Here is a 15304-nt window from a genome sequence, read left to right as displayed (position 1 = left end):
GGTTGCCAGTTCCTCAGTGAGGGCAGACGATGCCTTGCCAGGGCTTTTTTTTAAAGCCCAGCATGAACTCATTTGCATATTAGGCCACACCTCCCGATGTCACCATTGTTTCACACAGGGCTTTTTTTGTAGAGAAAGCCCAGGAGGAACTCATTTGTGTATTAGGCCACACCCCCTGACATCACCATTGTTTTGCACTTGGCTTTTTTGAAAAAAAAAAGCCCAGCAGGAACTCATTTGCATATTAGGCCACACCCCTGATGCCAAGTCAGCTGGAACTGTGTTCCTTTGTATTCCTGCTCAAGAAAAGCCCTGTCTTTTGCTACTTGTTTCCCGTTACTGCTCAGAGTGACAGTGGGGGAACGATTTACAAAATGGCTGTTGGGTCGATACCGTGGCCTTGCTTCTAGGAAAACTCAGAAATAACATGGCACCTCTCTAGGACTCGCTGGGAACTTTATGGTAAACCTAGAGATTCTTAGAGAGGACTGACATTACCCCCATGAAAATCCTGCTGCGGCTTCTTCCTCCCTCCTCTTCGAATCCCACCTCCCTCTGGTCTCCTGTTAATTGCCAGGCTGAGACTGGTGGCGCTGCCCCTTGCACCCACCGCCCCTGTTTTTCCTTTGTCGTTTTTCTCCCATTGGGAGTCACTTTCAATCTGATAGGTGAACCAGGAGAGAAAGAAGGCTGAAGAATTGATGTCAGGGGAAACAGCACATGCTTGGTTTTGGTTAACCCCCACCCCCTTCTGCAGTGCAAATCAGCCCCCTACTTTATAGGAACCTGAAGGCAGTAGAATTCTAACATTCACCTGGGGTTGCTGAGAACTTGGCAACAAAAATGTCCTGTACCTTTAAGTTAAATGATACAGTCACATGACACACCTGATACTGAATCAGACCATTGGTCCATCAAAGTCAGTACTGTCTACAACTCAGACTGACTGTGGCTCAGTGGTAGAGCATCTGCTTGGCATGCAGAAGGTCTCAGGTTCAATCCCCAGCATCTCCAGTTTTTTAAAAAAGATCAGGTAATGAGAAAGGCCTCAGCCAGAGATTTTGGAGAGCCGTTGCCAGTCTGAGAAGACAGTAGTGATTTTGATGAACCATAGGTCTGATTCATTATATGGTACTTTAATGTGTACTGTGTAATTCCTCTGCAACGGGAAGAATTGCTAGAACAGGGTTTGGCTCCATTGTTCTCTTCCCCCCCTGTTTATGAGGTGTGAGTCTTTAAATGTTTTCTCTGCAGATAAATGAGTACTTGAAGAAGCAGGGAGGGGGTATGTGTCTTTTTGTTGTTGTTCTTTGCTCACAATCAGCATCCATTGCTGATTTGCCCTTAAAATGGTAGGGGAGAGCAGTTTTTCAGCTTGCCTGTGTGTGGTTGTATTTTTTTTTTTTTGCTTCTGTAACCTTTCTTTTCCCCTGACTCTTACAGTATGTTGACAGCCAGATAGATGAGATAAAAAGAAATTCCTGGGATCTTTCGTCTCTCCTTTGCATTTGGCATTTAAATAAACAGCCATTGTTAACACTTCTCGGGCCCTCCCCTGACCTTCTGTCCACCTATTTCCCGAAAACTTTCCAACTTACTTATTGCCATGAAAGTCTTGTCACCTGGAGGGTTTTCAGGATGTGCAATTATCTTCTTTCTTTCTTTAAAAAATATTCAGACAGTTATGGGGTTGTCATAGGGTTTTCCCTAGTTCTTTTGCGGGCCCTGTGACTCTCTCTGAAACGTACAAATCCAGGCAATTCAGTGGTTTAATTTTCACCCACAGTGCACAAAAACCCACATGAATTAGAGAGGCAGTTAATTAGCGAGATAGTTGTGTGCGATTTGCATAACGCAGACGGCTTCATGAATAAAGACGAACCTCCGCCAGGGTGTTTGGTTGTGCCGGGGAGGGTTTGTTTTAGGATAATTTACAGAAATTAAAACTTTAGTTGTAGTGGAAACAGCAAAGCTTGATATCTCCCGGCCAACACGGATAGCTAATTAAGAGGTGTCTCCGTTGGGGTTAATTTACCATAAGCAGCTAAGAGAGGGTGTGGACCCAAGTTTGAATCTAACCTCTCCTGTTGATTTCAATCAGTAGCCTTAGGCAGGCCATTCTTTTGTCCAGGGCTTTTTTTGAGCAGGAACACAGTTCTGGTTGTCAAGAGGGTGTGGCCTAATATGCAAATGAACTCATGTTGGGCTTTTCCTACAAAAAACCCCTCCCTCCCTCCCTCCCTCCCTCCCTTCCTTCCTTCCTTCCTTCCTTCCTTCCTTCCTTCCTTCCTTCCTTCCTTCCTTCCTTCCTTCCTTCCTTCCTTCCTTCCTTCCTTCCTTCCTTCCTTCCTTCCTTCCTTCCTTCCTTCCTTCCTTCCTTCCTTCCTTCCTTCCTTCCCTCCCTCCCTCCCTCCCTCCCGAAGGGGGTTTTTACATCATTCTCTCCTCCATTTTATCCTCACAAGAACCCTGTGAGGTAGGTTAGGCTGAGAGAGCGTGACTGGGCCAGGGTCACCCATCAAGCTTCCATGGCAGAGCGGGGATTCGAACCTGTCTTTCAACCCTTTCCTCTGTCATGTGGGACTTATCATACTGGCCTACTTCATAGTGTTGCTAGGAAAGTATGGCATTGGCAACACACCAAGTTGCTTTCTGCTGAGTCTAACCATTGGCCTGTCAAGGTCAGTATTGTCTGCTCTGACTGGCAGCAGCTCTCCGGGGTCTCAGGGAGAGGTCTTTCACATCACCTATCAGCTGGCACTTTTCACTGAAGAGGGGTCTGGAGACCAACTCCTATGAAGAAAGGTTGAAGGAGCTGGACATGTTTAGAGGAGGCGGCTGAGAGGTGATATGATCACCATCTTCAAGTACTTGATGGGCCGTCATCTAGAGGATGGGGTAGAATTGTTTTCTGTGGCCCCAGAAGGTAGAACCAGACCGTTAGAGCAGTTCCTCAGTGGAACAGTCTTCCTCCTTGGGAGGTGGTGGGCTCTCCTTCCTTGGAGGTTTTTGAACAGGGGCTAGAAGGCCATCTGACGGCGATGAAGATCCTGTGAATTTAGAGGGAGGTGTTTGTGAGTTTCCTGCATTGTGCAGGGGGTTGGACTAAATCCATTGGAGTCAGGTCATCTTTGTAATTAGTTTGAACAGCATTTTCCCCTTAACCGAGAAACATGGCGGATTGGGGGGTACTGTGTAAAGCTTCTGTGCTTCCAAGTCAAATGATATTTCTTACATTTAAGCTAATGCTGCCCGCCAACCTACGGCTAAACTGGGAAGGGGCTGTGCCTCGGTGATACAGCATCTGCTTTGCATGCAGGACCCAGGTTCAGCCCCCATGATCTTCAGTTAGAAGAAGCTGGTAGTTGGGAAAATCTCAGAATCACAAAATTGGAAGGGGCCATACAACCCCCTCCCCCTTAATGCAGAATCAGCCTAACCCTAGAGCATCCTTGACAAGTGTTTGTCCAGCCGTAAATAGTGGGTTCGATGCATGAGGAGGCTTAGTTGCAGTTGATCACAGCTCTTTGCAGCATGGTAACAGGCAGACTATATACATTCTGAAGTTCCTGCGCTAGAACGCCATTGGGTCATTTGAACCAGCAGGGGGCTGGTGATTGGACCGGGAAAGCAGATGTTTGTATCCTGCTTTCCATTGTTCCCAAGTCCCCGAGCTCAGTCCTAAAGGCTCCAATGAGCCTGGCAGGAACTAACAATCCTACAACTGATAGACGAATTAAAAACTAATAAGTCACCAGGGCCGGATGGCATACATCCGAGAGTTCTGAAGGAACTCAAAGTTGAACTTGTGGATCTTCTGACAAAAATCTGTAATCTTTAATTGAAATCTGACTCCGTTCCTGAGGACTGGAAGGTAGCAAATGTCACCCCCATCTTTAAAAAGGGTTCCAGAGGAGATCCTGGTAACTACAGGCCAGTCAGTCTGATTCAATACCAGGAAAGTTGGTAGAAACCATTATCAAGGACAGAATGAGTAGGCACATTGATGAACATGGGTTATTGAGGAAGACTCAGCATGGGTTCTGTAAGGGAAGATCTTGCCTCACTAACCTGTTACATTTCTTTGAGGGGGTGAACAAACATGTGGACAAAGGAGACCCGATAGATGTTGTTTACCTTGACTTCCAGAAAGCTTTTGATAAAGTTCCTCATCAAAGGCTCCTTAGAAAGCTCGAGAATCATGGAGTAAAAGGACAGGTCCTCTTGTGGCTCAAAAACTGGCTAATTAATAGGAAGCAAAGAGTGAGTATAAATGGGCAGTCTTCGTAGTGGAGGACGGTAAGCAGTGGGGTGCCGCAGGGCTCGGTACTGGGTCCCATGCTCTTTAACTTGTTCATAAATGATTTGGAGTTGGGAGTGAGCAGTGAAGTGGCCAAGTTTGCAGATGACACTAAATTGTTCAGAGTGGTGAGAACCAGAGAGGATTGTGAGGCACTCCAAAGGAATCTGTTGAGGCTGGGTGAGTGGGCGTCAACGTGGCAGATGAGGTTCAGTGTGGCCAAGTGCAAAGTAAAGGTCATTGGGGCCAAGAATCCCAGCTACAAATACAAGTTGATGGGTTGTGAACTGGTAGAGACTGACCAAGAGAGAGATCTTGGGGTCGTGGTAGATAACTCGCTGAAAATGTCAAGACAGTGTGCAATTGCAATAAAAAAGGCCAACACCATGCTGGGAATTATTAGGAAGGGAATTGAAAACAAATCAGCCAGTATCATAATGCCCCTGTAGAAATCGATGGTGCGGTCTCATTTGGAGTACTGTGTGCAGTTCTGGTCGCTGCACCTCAAAAAGGATATTATAGCATTGGATTAAAGTCCAGAAAAGGGCAACTAGAATGAAGAAAGGTTGAAATGCTTGGGGCTCTCTAGCTTGGAGAAACGTCGCCTGCGGGGTGACATGATAGAGGTTTACAAGATAATGCATGGGATGGAGAAAGTAGAGAAAGAAGACTTTTTCTCCCTTTCTCACTATACAAGAACTCATGGGCATTCGATGAAATTGCTGAGCAGTCGGGTTAAAATGGATAAAAGGAAGTACTTCTTCACCCAAAGGGTGATTAACATGTGGAATTCACTGCCACAGGAGGTGGTGGCGGCTACAAGCATAGCCAGCTTCAAGAGGGGATTGGATAAAAATATGGAGCAGAGGTCCATCAGTGGCTATTAGCCACAGTGTGTGTGTGTGTATAATTTTTTTTTTACTACTTTGTGACACAGAGTGTTGGACTGGATGGGCCATTGGCCTGATCCAACATGGCTTCTCTTATGTTCTTAATCCACATGAAAAACAGAATCACACATACACAACATGTAGGTAGTGTGGAGGGCGTCTGCCTGTGATCCTGGAGAGCTGCTGCCAGTCAGAGAAGGCAACACTAACCTCAATAAGCCCAGGTCTGACTCAGGATAAGCATCTTCATGTGTCTAGGCCACCAAAGGGCTGTCAACCTGGTATTGTTACTTATTTGGCATTGTAAAATGCAAATTGGTTAGGGTAAAGGGGTTGAAACATGTGGCTGTTATGTATTCAGTTTGGAGGGCACCGGTCCTGCAGGTCTGGATTGTAGAACTGATCGAATGACCATTGATTTGTGCTGATCTCACACAGGACAGTATAATAATACAGCTTTTGGTTTAGGATGTCGTTTTACAAGGACTTTGATTTGGTTGGAGAGGAGGACAGAGAGGTGAAACCAAAGACATGTACTCTTTCTTTCTTTCTTTCTTTCTTTCTTTCTTTCTTTCTTTCTTTCTTTCTTTCTTTCTTTCTTTCTTTCTTTCTTTCTTTCTTTCTTTCTTTCTTTCTTTCTTTCTTTCAAAAAAGGAGAGAACACTCCCAATTTAAACAACCTTTGAAAATGTCACCATATGTTTCTCTTCAGATCTTAAAAAGTTTTGGAAAATGTGCAGATGGTGCATTGCATTTCATTATTACATCATCTTACATGTCTGTGTTCCAAGTAAGTCTTGTGGTTTGGGGCATCCATGGTGGTCAGTGGCATAAATGACACAGTTCATCCCCGCACAAAATGCCATGTTGGAAAGGGCCAGAAAGATACAACCCTGCTTTAGGATTGCACCGTTCATCATGTGTGGCTCCTCCAAACAGACTAGTACATTGTGAACTGAATGTCACGATATATCAGGAGTGGTCAAACTGTGTGTTGGGAGCCACATATGACTCTTTCACACACATTGTGTGGCTCTTGATGTCTCCACCACCCCATTGGCCAGCTTGCAGAAGGCATTAGTCTCTTTAAATCACTTCTCCAAGCCAAGCCTGCCAGCAGCTTGTAGAATGCTTTTAGTTACTTTCTTTCTTTCCACCTCTCCCTCCCTCCTCCCTTTACTCCCATTTATTTTCCTCCCTTCCTCCCTCTGATGTTCATGTCTTATGGCTCTCAAACATCTGACATTTATTCTATGTGGCTCTTACATTAAGCAAGTTTGGCCACCCTTGCGATATATTAATGATCCACAAGGAACTGATAGGGTGCCATGAGAAATAAATTGTAAGTCTCTTGTGAACATGGGGTGCTCCTCCAAAGAGGAGGCTGCCCATTGTGTGTCTGCATGAGTCACTGTTCTTCTGGCTTTGCTGCCAGTGGGGGTCAGTGGTTTGACTGCATCTCTGTCTTCATCAGTTTCAGGGGACAGATGCGTTGGTCTCCAGTAGAACAGCTAGATCTGAGTTCAGTAGCACCTTACAGACCAATTAGATATTGGGGGTATCCGCTTTTGAGAATCAAAGCACCTTTCATCAGATACCTCCTCAGAGGTTGCTTATTGTTGCTGTGGTGTGCATATTGCGTGTGTGTATGTTTGTGATGGGAGAAGAAGAACCGTAGATTCATAATCCACCCTTCACTTTGAATCTCAGAGTCTCAGAGTGGCTCACGATCTTCTTTATCTCCCCACCCCCCCTGCCGCAACAGATACCCTGTGAGGTAGCTGGGACTGAGAGAGCTCTCCCAGAAGCTGTCCTTTCAAAGACAACTCCTGCGAGAGCTATGGCTGACCCAAGGCCATTCCAGCAGCTGCAAGTGGAGGAGTGGGGAATCAAATCCGGTTCTCCCAGATAAGAGTCCGCACGCTTAACCACTACACCAAACTGGCTCTCAATATAGGGGAGCTGCATATATGAGCGAGCAAGCTATGAAAACAACCCTTCATATTGTTGCATGAGTAAAGGTGTTTGTATGCATGTCAGGTACAGCATTTCCCTTCTCTCCGTTTGTTCAGTTGTTGCCGTGCATAACGGAGGTTGCTGACTTGCATGGGAGGAGAGAGGAGAAAAATAAGGTGCAACTGAATTATGAAAATTAGGGGCTCGGTGTCAGGGGGCTGACACATCTCATTTTTACTCCACGAAATTGCTAGTGTTGTGCTGCTGACTTAGCAGTCATCACTTTCCTTTTTCTACACTATGCTTACGCCTGGTGGCGATGGTCTTTGGCGCCGAAGTCTGGCCTTTCTTTCTTGTTTGTGTTGCCCAGGTGGGTTAACCTCCAGAGCAGTGCCTTTATCCCTAAAGCGATGCATTGGGATCACTGACATAAATAACAGTCTCGATTCTGTGTGGGCTTGTGTGTTGTTTTCCTCTTGAGATGGCTTTTGATCTCCATACGTTTCCTCCTCTTCCTCCTCTTGGTCTTTCCTGCTTTCACCATCTCCGAACTCTTGGCCTCTCATCTCCCTCCAGAGACCCAGAGGGCATCACAGGAGAGGTGGAGAGACAGACAATGCATTTCGTCCACAAAGGCATGGGATGTGGTGGGTTTTTAGTACTTTCTGTTTCTTAAGGGAGTGCTGCAGCAGAGCATAGATATGCAGTACATGGAAAACCAGCAGTTTTGAGTTGTATATGATACGCTGAGAAAGCTTTTCCACTCTCTGAGTTATATCTAAAAAGGTTAAGGCAGTCCCCTGTGCAAGCACTGAGTCATTACAAACCAACGGGTGACATCATATCGTGACATTTTCTTGACAGACTTTTGTTACGGGGTGGTTTGCCATTGCCTTCCCCAGTCATCTACACCAGGAGTCCCCAACCACCAGGTCGTGGACCGGTACCTGTCTGTGGCCTGCTAGCAACTAGGCCACGGAGCAAGACAGAGCATCCCCAGACTAAAGAGGTGGCACGGCCTTGATCCAAGGCGGAGTAATGCCACACCGCCTCTTTCACCTGCCCAGGTCCCGGGCTGGCAGTAGGGACAGCACTGCTCCTAGCCCCGCCCCCCCCATTTAAAGACCCCCATGGAGGCAGGGATGTGGTGTGGGTGGGGGGCAGCCTGGGGTGGCAAAACCCCCAGCACCGCCTCCTCCACCAGTCCATGGAAAAATTGTCTTCCACGAAACCGGTCCCTGGTGCCAAAAAGGTTGGGGGCCACTGATCTACACTTTGCCCCCAGCAAGCTTGGAACTCATTTTACGGACATAGGAAGGAAGGAAGGCTGAGTCAACCTTGCGTCGGTTACCTGACCCCATCTTCTGCTGGGATTGCAGTCAGGTTGTGAGCAGAGCTTGGGCTGCAGCACTGCAGCTTACCACTCTGCACCACGATTATATCTAGGTGAGTTCAAATGTTTTGCAGGGCTTCCTAGAAATTTGCTTGCAGCAGAACAGCTGAGATAGAAATGTAGAGCTGGAAGGGACCCCAAAAGGTCATCTTGTCCAACCCCTCACAGCTGCCACACCCCACACCCTCAGTGACCCTGGCTGTATGCTCTGCAGAAGGCAACCCCCCCCCCTTCAGAATCTTTGGGTCAGTCCTTGGAGGAAGATTCCTGACCCTAAATGGCGATCAGTGTTATCCTAGGAGCCTATGACTGGTTGATTCCTTCTTGCCCTCCTTCTTGTGATCTGCCTAAATTTATAGAATCAGCACTGTCCTCTAGCCTCTGCTTAAAAGCCTCCAAAGAAGAAGAGCCTGCTACTTCCCAAGGAAGACCATGGGACTGCTCTGTCAGGAAGTTTTTCCTAATGTTTAGATGTCAGCAGGGGTCATTTTGTAGAAAAAGAGGTGCCGGAGCTCATTAGCACAACTCATTTGCATATGCCCTTCATCCCTGACATCACCGGAAGGTGGACTAAATCTTATCAGCTCAGCATCTCCCTTAAAATCCTTCTTGAATTATAATGGTCATCATAAAACCTTACCGCCATCATACTTTTAAAATTTCTCCTATGTGGCCACAGCGGCATGATGAAGATTTCCATCTGTCTGCTTTATATGCTTTGGTTATTTCCTCATTTTTTTTCGTGGGGGGAAATATTAGAAAGTTCATCAAATCTTAGAGTTCAGCAAAATTCTCACAGGTGTGTTGAACAACGGAGCCCAGCAAGTTTTTTACTTTTGCAGGGGAGAGGGGGAGTGTAAGAAAGAAAGAGCACAATAAAATTTAGAGGTTCTGGAGCTCTGCTCCTATGACCTCCCCCCCCCCCCCCCAATGAGGCCTGGATGTTAGGATGGCTCCTTCTCCCGTTTCTCTGTTTATTTTACTGTTTTAACGGTGTAAGATGTTTTAAGTTCAATAATTTTATGTTAGATTTTATGTGCTGTGAGCTGCCCTGAGCCACTTTGGTGGGAAGGGCGGGATATAAATTGAAATAAACTTGAAACTTGAAAAGTTTGAAGCCTTCTGCTAGCCTCGAGTGACTTCCTCAAACTTCCTCTTCCACTGGAAAAAGAGCCACTTAAATTGGAGGGTGGTTAAATCCACCCCATTAACCATCAAAATTTTATGACCTGACAGTTAACTGGCTCACATCCCCTTCCTTAATAGTTAACTATCAAACCAGAAAATGAAAGATTTGTTGGAATCAGACCTGTCCCTTCCCGTGTTCCCTCTAAGCTGAGTTAGCGTGAGCTAGCTCACAGATTTTTAGCCTCCAGTTCACACGTTTTGGTCTTAGCTCAGGAAGGATTACCCCAGAGCACAATAATTTCTGCAGTAGCTCACAACTTTAACGCCGGTAGCTCACTAAGTAGAATTTTTGCTCACAAAACGCTGCAGCTTAGAGGGAACATTGGTCCCTACTTATTTAGGATCAGTTGTAGAACTCTTAACAGCACGTGTATGGAAAGAGACCATAGTACAAGAAAAAAATTTTAAAACCTCCCCACGGATTGCTGTTTTCCTAATATAGTCGAAAGGGTTTGTTTTCAGAGCAGCTGGGGAAACATCCAAACCATGCAGTGATTGATTTCTGAATTCCAGAAAACTGCATCTTTCCAGATCCAGCCCTGAATTCTGAATAGAAACAGGAAGGTGGGAATAAAGGAATGGTACTTTGCATCTACTCAAGACTGGATGCCTAAGATACTGTTCGTATTCCAGGGTCAGGATTCCCATTTTATGTTTTCAAACCTAAACAGCAATTGGAAAGACCCACAGCAATTAAGATGAGGGGTTTTTCCTTACCCTGGGCACAGTGTTAGTGGTACTCCTCTCCTCCAACCCCCCACGTAAAAAGAAGCCTGGTTAAGAATAGGAGCTTTGAGTGAGAGTTCGAATTACAGAATTCTCAAATACTTTGGCCACCAAATGAGAAGGGAGCACTCACTGGAGAAGATCCTGATGCTGGGAAAGACAGAAGGCAAAAGAAGAAGGGGATGGCAAAAGATGAGATGGCTGGACAGCGTTACTGATGTAACTAACACAAATTTGAGCAGACTTGGACTTGGTCCATGAGGTCTCAAAGAGTCAGACTCGACTCTGCGAATGAACGACAACAATGTCACGTGTACTTGGATTCTCTGTCTATTTGTAGAACACACTTCCAAGGCTGAGTCTTGGTGTGTCCTGTCTCAGATTAAGCCTTGGAGATTATCCACCTTCCAGAATGGACCATGGCTCAGTGGTAGAGCTTCTGCTTTACATGTCAAAGGTCTCAGGTTCAATGCCTGGCACCTCCATTTAAAAGGATCTGGTAGCAAATGATGTGAAAGACCTCCTCCTGAGACCTTGGAGACCTACTGCCGGTCAGAATAGGCAACGCTGACCATGATAGGCCAATGGTCTGACTCAGTATCAAGTAGCTCTGTGTGTGTGTGTCTGTCTTGTGTGTGTGTGTGGGGGGGGGGGTTGTTGCTTTTTGTCCTGTGCTATAGTTGAAGGGAGCACTTACTGGAGTGACTTGGTCCATGATGCTGGGAAAGACAGAAGGCAAAAGGGGACAGCAAAAGATGCGATGGCTGGACAGCGTTACTGATATAACCAACATGAATTTGAGCAGACTTTGGATGGCGGAAGACAGGAGGGCCTGGCGTGACTTGGTCCATGGGGTCACAAAGAGTTGGACTCGACTGTGCGACTTAACAACAACATAGTTTTCAAGTCTATCCCTGTACCCAGAATGACATACGCTTTTCCTTTTTAAAAAATCAAGAAAACTCTGCTTCTGAGGATGTTTTACCTGGGGTCATGGCATGGACAATTGCGCTTTATGGTTCACATGCATGTTGGATTCAGGCAGTGGCTGCTCATAACTGTCTTGAGAACATACACCGGACCAGACAAATGTGTTTGCTGGTTGTAAATCAAACAAACACAACCTTTGGGTAGCAGTTAAAGAGGTTCTCATCCATTAAGGGCAAGATTTGAGCGCAGTGGCGCCTTAAAGAAGAAGAGTACACATTTATACCCTGCCCGTCTCTCTGAATCAGAGACTCAGAGCGGCTCAAAATCTCCTATATCTTCTCCCCCCACAACAGACACCCTGTGAGGTGGATGGGGCTTAGAGGGCTCTCCCAGCAGCTGCCCTTTCAAGGACAACTCTTGCAAGAGCTATGGCTGACCCAAGGCCATTCTAGCAGCTGCAAGTGGAGGAGTGGGGACTCAAACCCAGCTCTCCCAGATAAGAGTCTGCGCACTTAACCATTACACCAAACTACCACACCAATAAGATTCCCAGGGTATATGCTTTTGGGGAGCTCCGACTCTCAAAAGCTTATACCTGGGAAACCTGGTTGGTTTCTAAGGTGCTGCTGCCCTTGAATCTTGGCTCTTCTGCTGCAAAACCAACATGGTGACCACCTGAAACTATGGTGAGCCCCTCGGACTCCAGGTTCTGCTGGCCAATCTTGGCCAACATTGTTTCTTAAGAGTCAAGTTATTTTTTTGAAGACACAAGAGTAAAGTGCCAGCGTCATCTTCAGGGCTGGCGTGTGGGATTAGGCGGGGTAGGCGGCAGCCTCGGGTGCTACCCTGCCTGGGGCGCTACGAGGTGCCCTCTTACTCCCCTACACTCTTTGGAGGCTTCCAAAGAGCGTAGTTTTTTAGCGGCACCCGGCCACTTTTAGGTTGAAAGTGTCCGGGCACCTTTAAAACATTGCGCTCTCTGAATTTGACTTTAACTTCAGGTCTTGATGAACTTAGTAACGTTTGGGTACCTCAAACCTGGTAGATAGGAAAGTCCAATTTTATCCATGCATTGGGCAAACGGCGTGACGGCATACCTTCTTTATAATCAAGTGTGCTTGTTGCAGAACGGAGTCCTCTCCGCTGTGTTTTATTTTATTTTTTTGCACAGGGAAGATTGTTTCCTTGCCCCCTTGGCGATATGTCAAGGTCAGAGGCAGCCGGTAGCTTCATGCAGCTTTTATGAGAAGGAAGCCTTGGAAGTGTCACCCACAATACACTTTCCCGTTTTGAAGCAACTGCTTCTTTTATTTTAAGGTTCGCTTATTTTCTAGGACTGTCTTTTCATATTCATATCAGCACATGGTGTGTGTGTGTGTCTCAGGAAGGCAAAGGAAGGAGAGAAAGCGGAGCGCTGGAAAAGAAAAGGGCCTCTTTCTGGAGCACGTGCGTTTAAAAGATTCCGCATTCCTGGCAGTGAAGTTTTTCATACCTGGAAAGGCCGCAGTAGATATTTAACCTCTTTGTTCTTCGGAAGAGAGATGTTCGGTGCTGCATGCTGAGAAGTATTCCCTAAGATGGGTAAAAAAGAAGAGAAAATGCAGTTATAAGTGAGTTCAGCATAACTGAAGCTTGGTTCTGATGGAATGGCAGGCCGTAATTTAACAACACATTTAAAGGTTGCCAACTTTCAGGTGGGGCCTGGAGAGCTCCCAGAATCACAGCCGATCTCCAGACAGCGGAGATCAATACCCTTGGAGAAAACGATTGATTAGGAGAGTGGACTTTATGGTGTTAGTCCCTGCTAAGGTCCCTGTCACGGGCTGAGGCCAGGCCAGGTGAAGTCCAGGGGCAGTCCAAGGTCTGTAGCTGGGTAGCAAGGAGGGTCCAAAGCGCCAAAACCGAATCACAGTCCAGGTATCGTAGGTCAAAGGTTCAGAAGCCGAAGTGGATGCTAGAACGTCAGGTAAGTGACTAGTTGCTTCCACAAAGCCTTCCCTCAAAGCCCACAGCTATATAGCCCTCTGCTGTCAGTTGCCCATTTGGGCTAATTGCTGACTCAGAGGGCAGCCAGGATCCTGCTGAGACTCAAGCACCCTCACTCCTAGAAGGGCCAGAATCCTTTCAAAACTCAGGGCTCAGGGAGCGTCTTGCTCGTCAGCGTGTCGCCCTCCTCCGATCCCTGAGGTCCTGACGAAGGCGGTCACGCACACGAGCCACCCGAGAGGGCGAGGCAGGGGGGCTTGGATCTTCTCCAGCAGGAGGCAGGGACACTGGTGCAGGTGGCAGGGGCACAGTTTCTTCTGCAGGCTCGGCTTCTTCTGCAGGGCCCCCAGCACCCATGACAGTCCCTCTCCTTCCCAAACCTCACCTCCCCAAGCTGTACTCTCAAACCTCCAGGAATTTCCCGGCCTGGAGATGGCAACTGTGTGAGGTAGGGTTGCCAGGTTCCAGGTGGCAGCTGGAGATCTCCCGCTTTTACAGCTGGTCTCCAGGCAATAGATATAAGCTCACCTGGAGAAAATGGCTGCTTTCGAAGGTAAACTCTATGGGATTATACCCCACTGAAGTTCCTCCCCAGGTTTCCCCCCTCCAGATTTCCAGGTATTTCCCAACCTGGAGCTTGCAACACTGGTATTAAGGGTGTGTGAAAATAGGATCTGAAACTATGGTTTGAATTTGGTTTATTAACTATATCTACAGTGCGGAGTTGCACCATTGTCCGTGCAGCTCTGCTCAGAATGGCATATCTTGGCCACCCAGGCCAAGAAAATAGCCAGGTCTCTATGGACGAGGTGGGGGAAAAAAGGAAGACGACGACATTGGATTTATATTCCGCCCTCCACTCAAGAGTCTCAGAGCGGCTCACAGTCTCCTTTATCTCCCTCCCCCACAACAGACACCCTGTGAGGTGGGTGAGGCTGAGAGGGCTCTCACAGCAGCTGCCCTTTCAAGGACAACCTCTGCCAGAGCTATGGCTGACCCAAAGCCATGCCAGCAGCTGCAAGTGGAGGAGTGGGGAATCAAACCCGGTTCTCCCAGATAAGAGTCCGCGCACTTAACCACTACACCAAACAGGAAAGGCTGTCGTACCAACATTTATTGAGACTAACCAAGATCTGAATAATTGTTTGCAAGCTGACCCCTGGTTTCACAAACTAACCATATTTAACATCAACCATAGTTTTGCTTTACCGTCTGTAATTGTGTTTGTCTGCGTTCTTTATAAAGTTTATATCTGTGCTACCTGGCATTGCATTTTAGGAGACACATGGCCCAGCCTGACAAGGTCTCATTTATTTCAGATCCAGCCCTCATAACAGATGAGTTTGACACCCCTGACCTAGAGGCTAACAAGATTTTTCAGGGTGTAAACTTCTGAGAGGCAAAAGATCCCTGTGTCAATTCGAATCTGTCAAAGGGAGCTTTGGCTATCAAAACCTTATACTCGGAAGGACTTGTTGCTCTATGGCGCTACTGGATGCTAATCTTGATTGTGAGATTGGATAGGTTCACACATGTTTGAAGCAGCCCCTCAGTCCTGCGTTTGTGATTACCATAAAATCCATGACTGACAGGTTAAAATGTAAAGTGAAAAGCATTGCAGTTGAAGTCATACTGCATTCTGCCTGTGGTATTATACCTGTAATGGCCCATTCGCATATGCAGGCCAACACTTGGTAATGCATTTATCAAGCAGTAATGCTCTGATGCACTAAAGCTAAAAAGTTAAGGTAATCCCCTGTTCAAGCACCAGTCGTTTCCAACTCTGGGGCGACGTTGCTTTCATCGTGTTTTCATGGCAGACTTTTTATGGGATGGTTTGCCTTTGCCTTCCCCTGTCATTTACACTAGTCCTGTGTTTTAGGTTGTCAGCGCAAGTATTAGTCAAGAGACCACGGTCAATATTTTATGCAGGAT

General features: G+C 46.7%; 1 protein-coding gene across 1 annotated transcript in view; it reads left to right on the top strand.

The window, feature by feature from the left end:
• KIF26A (kinesin family member 26A) overlaps positions 1–15304 on the top strand; it is a 268133-nt gene that overhangs the window by 222298 nt on the left and 30531 nt on the right. The gene's annotated exons all lie outside the window — the stretch shown is intronic.

The sequence above is a fragment of the Heteronotia binoei genome, chromosome 21 (assembly GCF_032191835.1).
Source record: "Heteronotia binoei isolate CCM8104 ecotype False Entrance Well chromosome 21, APGP_CSIRO_Hbin_v1, whole genome shotgun sequence".
NCBI lineage: Eukaryota > Metazoa > Chordata > Lepidosauria > Squamata > Gekkonidae > Heteronotia > Heteronotia binoei.
Note: the sequence above shows the minus strand (reverse complement) of the source record. Positions and strands in the feature narration are given on the sequence as shown.